The following is a 10,600-nucleotide window of genomic DNA, read 5'->3' as shown; positions in this document are numbered from 1 at the left end:
TTCAGGTCCGGGTTGAGGCGAGTTTTTAATAAAAACCCGTAACTCGCCCCGAACCCGGCCGAATTTAAAATTTTAAATCAACAACCCGCCCCAAAATATATTATTTAGACCCGAACTAGCCCCATTAAAAGCGAATCCGAAGCGGTCCGGGCTAACCCGCTCCATTTGACATGCCTAGTCAAAGACCTTTTTTCAGCCAGTCACAGCCCACCCTTTTGAGTGCCTATTATAAAACGCATATTATAACTTATATTGATATCTTATTAACCATTTATTATATTTAAATAATTCGTGTTGGAATCTTAATAAAATGAATAATACTTTTATAAATTCTTTTTCCTTACTTAATCATCATCACCACCATCTAATCACCTGCCCCACCCACTTTCTTTCTTCCTCATTATATTATATTCCCTTCGTTTCAATAAAATTGTCATATTTATCATTTTTATCTGTTTCAAAATAATAGTCTTATTTTCATAAATAATCATATTACTATAAGATTATTTTACTTTTTCATTATTATTACACAATTGTCACTACTTTTTACACTAATACATTCACAGGGACAAAAAAGTATTTTTATATGTACATTTTATCCACTTTTAATATAATATCAATATTTCTTAAATCACGTGTCAAATGCAACCCAAACTACAATTGTGGGATTGTGAGAGTAGTATATTAGATTTTATTATTCTTAAAATAACAGTAGTAGTAAATATATATAAAGTGCCTATTAATTGGGTTGGGCCTTATGGGCCTCTACTAAAGAAGGCCTATATATAAACAGCTTTTTGCTACATTCTTGTTATTTAAAATTTTTTGAGGACTTTAGATCTACATGTTGAGATCCAAGTTTTTATTTTTTATTTTTATTTTTCAAATTATATGTTAAGTTGGTGCTTTTTTTTTGGGATTTTTATTTGAATTGTGATTCGAATATATGTTTTTTTATTTTTTTTATAAAAGAATAGTAAAAATTAAAATAGTAAAAATATTTGATAAAAATTACCAAAAAAACAAACCTCTTCTGCCTCTTTATAATTTCGATAAAAATATATTTCATCTTCCCTTTAAAATTATGTAATTATTTTTTTCATAAAAAAATATGTACAATTTATCTATAATAACTAATTTAATTTACTCATAATTTTATTATCCTAATTTTAACAAACAATGACTAATTTCTCACTATTATTTTTACTTACCTCATTACATTTTTATCAATAAATACATCATATAAAATATTGATCAATTAGAAAATAATTTAATTTAATATATCATAATATTTTATAAAATACATATTATCAATAATTTCAGCATACATTTAATATATTTATGAAACACTTCGTAAAATATGTTATGTTAATTAATTATTTTTTTCATCCAAATTTATATTAAAATTTTTTATTGTCATAAACAATCTTGTTTTTTTTTTTTTTTTTTGTGAAAAAATACCACTCTATTTTTCCTTTTTTTTATTATAAAAATGTATATACTTTTATTTATTTTTCTTAAAATCTAAATGTCCAATCAAATATACATAAATTTCCATATGTTATTATTATTATTATTATTATTATTATTATTATTATTATTTAATGTATTGATTAGAGCTTATAAGCAGTAGTCGGTACTCCAAATCATTCCCATGTGATATAATCGGAAAACGAATCATAGTTTCTCAATGAATGATTAGAATGCGATAATATATATTCAATATCGCTAATATTCTCTCATCTATCTAAATTTATTTATATATATATTTTTTTATTCAAATTTATTTTTGTTTACCTTATAATAAAAAATACAACTTTCATATCCAGCTCTAATAGTTTCATTTACTTTTTCTGTCATTTCACTTAACATTAAAAATATCTTTTTATTTATATAATTTTTTTTTGGTACAAATGTCCTTCTATTAGTATTATAAGACACCAATTGAAGTATTTTTGTAATTTATTTTTTTAAATTTCTACTACGTTTTGATATAATAATTAATATTTAAAAATCAATACGTAAAAAATAAATGAAATAATTATAGCCAGACGAATATAGTATTTTTTTCTATTTTTTTTTACGTAATAGGAAAAGGTTATCCATACTTTTTAAATTCTAACCCGGTGAAATAGACATATAGGGTATGTTTTTTTACCCTAATTTTCTCAAATTTTACTATTTAAATTCTACATTTTCACTCACAAAATATCCCATCAAACATTTTCAATTTCTTAACATGCAATTGTCTAGGCTTGAGTCGGGTACCAAACAAATTAGGAGTGGCTCTTAACAAATTTTCAAACCAAACAAACGTTAGATCCATTTTAGAAAATTTGAACTACGGTTGTACACAAGTAACAAGCTATTTTGATAGAGAATCCCCACCGTCCATTATGTGGGTCCATAAGATGAGCGGCAGAGATCCATCCGGTGTATTGCACCGTGGAGAACCGAAGCAGAACCACCCTACATAAGACAAGTTTGTGTAACTGACAGTTTAGTCGCAACTCCCATTCTAGTCTTCACCACCTAAATATTGCTCCCCGAATTCCATTAATGGCGGACTGGCGGTTCGTCCCTCCGTCGATTCTTCTCATTCATGCACGACGCGCGCGGACTTTTTGAAGAGATTTTCATAGTGCAGATGGATATCGCCACCGACTAGTCAATCGATTGTCGCTCAGTACTCGATCAAACCAGGTTTTTAACTTATTAGAATGTTAAACCCTAGATAATTATATTCTCTAGCTTTTTTTTGCTCCGTAGATTTCCTTTTTTCTAGCATCTTCAGGTTAAGTGCAGTTTTTGATTTTATCTCGTGTTTGATTGTGAAATTTGTGATATCCGATCGATTTCGTCTCGTTGTGTTATTTGTTCGCCTGTGCAGTTTTCCCCTTTGTTGAACTTGATTTACAGCCAGAATGTTTCAGTCTCTTCTACCATATAGTTATGGCTCCCCAAACCTCTGCTTTGTGCTTTCTGAAAATTTTACTGAGAAATTTTACTTAGAGTTAAATTCTTAGACGATATTGAGAAAGGATTTATAATTTCATTTATCAATTCGAAAAAAGCAAGCCTATGGCGGAGCCGCCTACGAGGCAGCTGCAAAGCATGTTGCAGTCGGCGGTTCAGGATATTGGCTGGACTTATAGCCTTTTCTGGAAACTGTGCCCGCAGCAAGGGTAAGCATAACTTTCCTACACGTATTTTTTTTGAATAAATTAATGAAACTGATCGGAATTAGTTCGTTGAACTCCATGACTACTCTCGATGAAGAATTCTACTATGGAACGATGGATACTACAATGGAGCGATAAAAACAAGGAAAACGGTGCAACCAGTCGAGGTGAGCACGGGAGAGGCGACGCTCCAGAGAAGCCAGCAGCTTCGAGAGCTGTACGAATCCCTGTCCACCGGTGAAACTCGCCGCCCCACGGCTGCGCTGTCGCCGGAGGATCTGACCGACTCCGAGTGGTATTACATAATGTGCGCTTCGTTCTCATTTCCTCCCGGAATCGGGTAAGTACCAAAATAACTGATTATTTCCTTACTAGAGATATGAAATTAATGCGTTCTAGGCTACCTTAGGTAGCAGTCGGTGTCATGATATTGGGTGAAGGTCACAAATTAGGGTTTGTACTTTAAGGATGGAGAAGCATTGATTATGACTTTGGTCCCGAATCTGTCACACCCAAATGAGGAATGAGTCCATCATAATTTATTGATTAGAGTATCACATTTCTTCCACCGGATAAACCTTTGCATCAGCATTTTTAAAGATACTACGGGTTTGTTTATCCGTATGGGATATTTATTTATTTAGGGTGTTTCTTTGTTGGATACAAAAATTTGGTATTAAAATAATATTTGATATAGTATTTGTGAGTAACCGGTCCGGTCCAAAAGGATCTTTTGGGTTTTGTAATAGATTAAAAAATAATACTTCCTCCGTCCGGCTTTAAGGTTTCATTTACATTTTGCATCATTGTATTTAACATTAAAAATATCTTTGTATTTGTAGATTGTTTTGCACAAATTATAATAGTATTATAAGACACTAACATAAGTATTTTTGTCATTTTTTCTTAATTTGCACTATATTTCATATAATAATTAATATTCAAATATCAACATGCAAAAAGTGAATGAGATCTTTAGAGCCAGACAGATGTAGTAATATTTTACTACTTTGTGTAGTGTGTAAGAGATTTTGGTATTTTTGCTTTTGACTTTTGTAAAACGTAATTGTATGTATAATGGTATGTTTGTAATTTAGGTAAAAATTAAAGGTATTTTGGTATTAATGTATGATTAATTTTATTAAAATAAGAAATGAATGCTTTGGAATAGAACAGAAGAAAATGATAAAAAAAAAAAAAAGAAAGTATTTTGATGAAGTATTTTTATTATTATTTTTTTTAAAAAAATATAGAGTTTAAATAGTAAAATTTAGAAAATTTATGTTAAAGAAATGTATCCTTAATACTCACACCGTGGATTAAGAAATAATACCCCTTCCGTTCCACTCTAATGTACCATTTTAGAGTTTTATAGTAGATTAAAAAATAATATTACTAATATTTTATTAGTTAGTGGAAGCATGTAAGAACATTTTGATATTTTTGTCTTTTAACTTTACTTATAAAATAATTATATATGTAATGTTATATTTGTAATTTAAGTAATAATTAAGTATATTTTAATATTAGTATATGATTTCTTTTATTACAATAAGAATTTATTATCTTTTAGTTGGATAGACGAATATTGTAAAAATAGTTTTTGAGTTTGGATAGAGGGAGTAGTATTTTATAGGTTAATAGAAACACATGACCTTGTGCTTGTTCTATTTGTCTGGCAATATAATTTGTCTAGTATAATTTTTCTTTCCTGGCATAGTTTGTAATTATATTCGACGGAAAGTTTATCGACTGAAATTAACATAACTATTAAAAAGAAAAAAATGAATAAAACAGAGGTGCACTGTGCTTGGGTGACTGACACAATCATGAACTTACATGCATTATCAGTCACATGTATAGGCTTCTACTTGAGCTATTTCCTGCAAATAGAAATTAATGTGATTACCTCTTTCTGGGTTGAATGTAGGTAGAATTGCATCAATTGTGACATAACTTAATTAACTTGCACTCTCTGCAGAACCAATGTATGTATGTATGTTTTAATGTGTATATATAGAATAGAAATTAACATGTTTATGGATGGTGGTGTAAAGGTTACCTGGACAGGCATATGTAAACCAGCAGCATATTTGGCTGATGGAGGCAAATGAGACCGACGCCAACCTCTTCTGCAGAGTCATTCTTGCCAAGGTAATACATCCCAAATCAATATTGTGGAGTAATAAATAAAGCTATTAGTATTTTCAAAAGGTTTTGTTTTAATTATTTACCACAAAATCTAACACGGTAATATAGTTTGATAGTATATGCTAATTAATAGTCTAAACAATGTTAACATTGTTATTTTTTTTATTATTATTATTATTATTATTATTATTTTTTGATAACTTTCCGCTACCCGACAGTGCGCACTAGGTAAACTCTAGTCGAATCTAATACTCTGCAAATTAGGCCGACAAGGTAAGTCACATTAGGCGAACCATGTGTGGTAGATGACCTGGGGACATCGGGGTTTGGTCCTTACGGGACTGTCATTTATTAATATTGGGTTGGGATCAATTGTTGATTTATGCTATAAAGATTATCATTAATATTTATATATATTTCAACATATTTATAATTCAAACATATAGTATTATATTATAACTCAGTATACTCTATCTTGTAATACAACATATGTTTGATTCGGTCAAATCAGCGTCATACTGACTTGATCAGATCAACACAAGATCTGCCGGCATTTGTATTATATTAATATGTATTTTGCATTGTAGATTTGTATCTCATATGTTGGTATATACTCCCTCTGTCCGGTCCGACTCTAAGGTTTCATTTATCTTTTGCTGTCATTGTAAATAATATTAAAAATATCTTTAAATTTGTACAATTTTTTACATAAATATCATTATAATAATAGTATTACAAAACACTAATAGAAATATTTTTGTTATTTTCTTTTAATTTGTATTATATTTTTGTATAATTATTAATATGGAGATAATATTTTATATTGTCAGCCTTTTATGTTATATATACATTTGATCATGTCAAGATTTTATATCTAGCTGACATAATGTGTCTTTTTTTTTGTTGCGTTTATTACCTTTCAAATTGGTTCCGTATCGGTAGAGTGCCGGAATTCAGGTGAGTATATATTCATTTAATTAATTGTTTTAAAATTAATATATTATTAATGAATTGAAGTTGTATAGATTTTAATAAATGTTTGTACGGTTGGGTGTCCAGACGGTGCTGTGCATTCCGGTCTTGGATGGAGTTGTTGAAATCGGAACTACAGAAAGAGTAACAAATATGCATTAATATATATATATATAATATATAAATTCAATTAATCCTTTAATTTTGTCAACTGCTTAATCCTTTATATCAAAATATATGTATATGTATGTACAGGTTGAAGAAGACATTGGAATAATCCAACGGCTGAAAAGCTTCCTCCTGAGCGATGGATGCAATCCTAACCCTCCGATGCCAGCCATATCCCAGCACTCCACTTCCAACCCTACCTCCGACGGCATGTTCCAATTTCCGGCGACGCTGCCTTTAGCTGCACCGGAAATCGGAAAACTATTACTGGAATCGGAATCGGAGGCTGAGACCGCCGGCCGAATCGACGGCGCCGCCGCCATGAGTAGCCGGCCAACGAGCCATCCGGCGACTGAGCTGCTGCAGCTCGACATGTCTGAAGACATACGGCTCGGCTCGCCGGACGGCGACGGCGCGTCGAATCATTTCGAGCCGGAGTTCCACTTCCTCGCCGTCAGCCACGCCGGCGTACTTCCGGCAGCCGAGAATATTCCGTCGAATAATTACGAATCGCCGTATTCCGACGTTGTGTCCGCGATCCTCCGCCGCCAGTCGCGGCGGTGGTCGGAGCCTTCCTTGGCAGGCGGCGCCACCGCCTTCCGGCCGTTCTCTCCATCACCAACACCATCTTCCGGCGGCGGCGCCACCGCTCAGACGGCTCTGAAGTACATCCTGTTCACCGTCCCTCTCCTCCACGCCGCCAAGTCACGTGACCGCCATGAGCAGCAAGTATCAGTCCCCCACGACACAGGGCAGGTGCACGTGCTGGCGGAGCGGCGGCGGCGGGAGAAGCTGAAGGAGAGGTTCACGACGCTGAGATCCATGGTGCCGTTCGTGACGAAGATGGACAAAGCGTCGATTCTGGGGGACACGATTGAGTACGTGAAGCAGCTGAGGAGGAGAATTGAGGAGCTGGAGGGGGAGGTGGAGAGGAAAGGAGGCGGTGGTGATTGGAAGGAGAGGAAGAAGATGAGGAGGCGGCGGCGGAGGATGGCGGCGGCGGCGGCGGCGGCGGCGGCGGAGGTGGAGGTGGAGGTGGAGGTAATATCGAGAGATGTGCTGGTGGAGATGAGGTGGCGGAGGAGGGAAGGAGTGTTGGTGGAGGTGATGCAGGTGCTGAGAAGGTTGAAGATGGAGGTCACCAATGTTCAGTCCTCCATAACCGCCCAAGGGCTTTTTGAAGCTGAGCTCATTGCAAAGGTACGTATCTCTTATCTCTATCTGTATTTAGTTAAAAGCTTCTCCTCATTTTCACTTCATTATTTTACTATTTTATTTCAACAAAAAAATTATATATATATATATATTTATATCAATATAATTTATTTTAAAATTAAATTTAAATAAAAATATATCATTTGATAAAAAATAAAATTTATATAATAAAAAATAAAAATAAATAAAATTATTATAAATAAATACATAATAAAAAATTGAGAGATTTTTTGGATTGATCTGTGCAGCAACCCTAAAAATCATTTTACCTTTTTCAAATCTTTAAAAATGCCGGCTAGCAAGCCCTACCGATGCTGATGCCCTTAATTCATTAATCCCTCCCTCCAAACCTCCTGTGTGTCTGAGTTACGTAGATACAAAAATTTAGAATAAGTACAATATATAAATAATTAAGAATATATTAGTATAATATAAATACTTATAAATTAAAATTAGAATAATTAATTAGTTTAATTAAAATTAAAAAAATTTAGGTGTAAAATTCAAAAAATACAATTGATATATATGAAATATGGACAGACAGAAATGTCAATGTAGATATAGTATATGGAATAAAAGGGAGTATTATTTTTTTTCTCTCTATATACATATATTCGTTTCGGTCACCGTACTATCTGTCAAATTACTTCATTAGCAAATATCTATACAAAAAATAACAAATAATGATATAATATATAACATATATTTGAATAACACATTATATAATTACAATGTAGCAAAATATATTATCATTTAGCAGTAATTTGATCCAATCAGCTAATGTCTGTAAAGAAAATAACAAATATTGATATAATATATAACACATTATATAATACAATATATGATTTATCTTGTGACAATTTGTTAATTGTTTCAGAGTGGACGTCGTAGCTTGGTAATATGTTATTTGTTGTATAATGATTTGCTAACTATTTCAAACTAGTTTATTGATTTGTTCAAATTAGCGCGGTAACGCAATCAATGCACTAACCGGCGCCATATAAATAAATGATATATAGTAATTGATAATTATTTATGAAATGTTTGTTGATTTGTGATGATGATAGGCAAAAGAGAAGGTGAGAGACAGGAAAGCGAGCATTGCGGAGGTGAAAAGGGCGATCTATGAAGCCATTTATACACCACACGGCATCTTTAACCAAGTAAGTATAGCTAGTGATTAATTAAGTCATATACTATAACTTAGTAGTATTATTAATTAGCTGCTTGAGGCTCAGAATCCACAGTATAACCGAAATTGAGGATGCCATTACAATTAGTTAGCTTCATCCCCTTTTTTTTTTTTTTTTTACGACGTGAAAATTCGTAGTCATTATCCGAAAGTGCGTACTAAGTAAACATTCGATCGAACCTAATACCCTACAGACTTAGTTAGTTTCATCCTTAAACGAGGGGTATGGATCACCGGCCTTGGCTGCCTAGGCCCTTTAGTCTCTTCTAATACACATTGTGTATATATATATTCATAATGTGTGTATGGAATATGGATGCAAAAAACTGATTGATATACACTTATATACAAATATATATATATCTTTTCACACACATTACATATTCACTTTCACAATATATATATATATGTAAAGACTCTGTTGAATATTATTTCGTATTGAAAAACTTGTAGGAATTCTTTTTTATTTATAAAGGTAAATGCATACTTCAAATATCACCGACTGATCTTAAATCTGAAGTCCGAATCCCTTTTAATATGGTATCAAAGTCATGATACCTGTATTAGGTATTGATCTTGGTAAACTTTTGGGACTATTAAGGGTGAAGAATCACTCAATGATTTTAAGATGGAACCTCTTAACACACTTTCTATTAATTATTCCTATACTCTAGTACACAATAAAAATTCAAAGAAAAGGATTGAATTGAATTGAATTGGTTTGGGTGAGACCCAAAATTGAGATGGGCCCAATATAGTCCCAGGCCTAAAACTGGTTTTTCCTAATGTTCTGTTCCTGGGCTGGGTTAGAATCACTTGCCTGTACTTGCACCTTGGTGATCTTTCATGTGGATTAATAAACACTTCATTTTGGGCTGAGCGGTAAGCACCCGTTTACTGGAATTGCTGACGTTACGCCCAATAAGTTTACCTCAGATAGTTACACTATACTATTAATCTAATTAATGCATTTTAATATACTTTCTCTATATCAGAATTTAGGTTGTATTTTGCACGAGATTTAAGAAATATTGATATTATATTGGCAGTCGGTAAAAAGTACGGTAAAAAACTTTTTTGTCATTGTGAGTGTATTAGTGTAAAAAGTAGTGGCAATTGTGTAATAATAATGAAAAAATAAATATAGTTTTATAGTGATATGATTATTTATGGAAATGAGAATATTGTTTTGAGACATATAAAAATGATAAATAAGACTATTGTATTGGAATTGAGGGAATATAAGATTTTGCTTTGCTGCTACATAAATATAATATATATATATATATATATATAAAATCGTATAACCCAAAGTCAATCTTATCATTATGCCCATTATAATAACATTAAGTATAGCCGCCGCGTTTAACACTTTATTCGGCATCCAATTATGTATTCATTTGATCGGATACACATTTTTTAAAAAATTAGATAAAAATAGAAATTTTTATTTTTTTAGAAAAAAAAGTAAAAAAATAGTATTTTTTACTAAAAAAAAAACGTAAATAAATATAATGGACAAAAAAATATATATAATATATTTGAATAAAATATGAAAAATATAGAGGAGCAATGCTAAATAAAGTCATTTGAAAATAGTAAATAAGGATGGAGTGAGTTATTATTGGTGTAATTAATATATGTTGAAAATACAAAAACTTACAGCAAAGTTAGGCAAGCTGTGCTAGAACATCTATAATAATGCATTCATATCTCTCTC

The 10,600-nt window shown here is 32.0% G+C and overlaps 1 pseudogene; it reads left to right on the top strand.

Annotated features, from left to right (window-relative positions):
* Positions 1-2,546: 2,546 nt before the first annotated feature.
* On the top strand, positions 2,547-8,958 carry LOC127243018 (transcription factor BHLH42-like; annotated as a pseudogene).
* Positions 8,959-10,600: the final 1,642 nt, after the last annotated feature.

Source organism: Andrographis paniculata, unplaced genomic scaffold (genome assembly GCF_009805555.1).
Source record: "Andrographis paniculata isolate CXL003 unplaced genomic scaffold, ASM980555v1 Contig89END, whole genome shotgun sequence".
In the NCBI taxonomy this organism is placed as follows: Eukaryota; Viridiplantae; Streptophyta; class Magnoliopsida; order Lamiales; family Acanthaceae; genus Andrographis; species Andrographis paniculata.
Note: the sequence above shows the minus strand (reverse complement) of the source record. Positions and strands in the feature narration are given on the sequence as shown.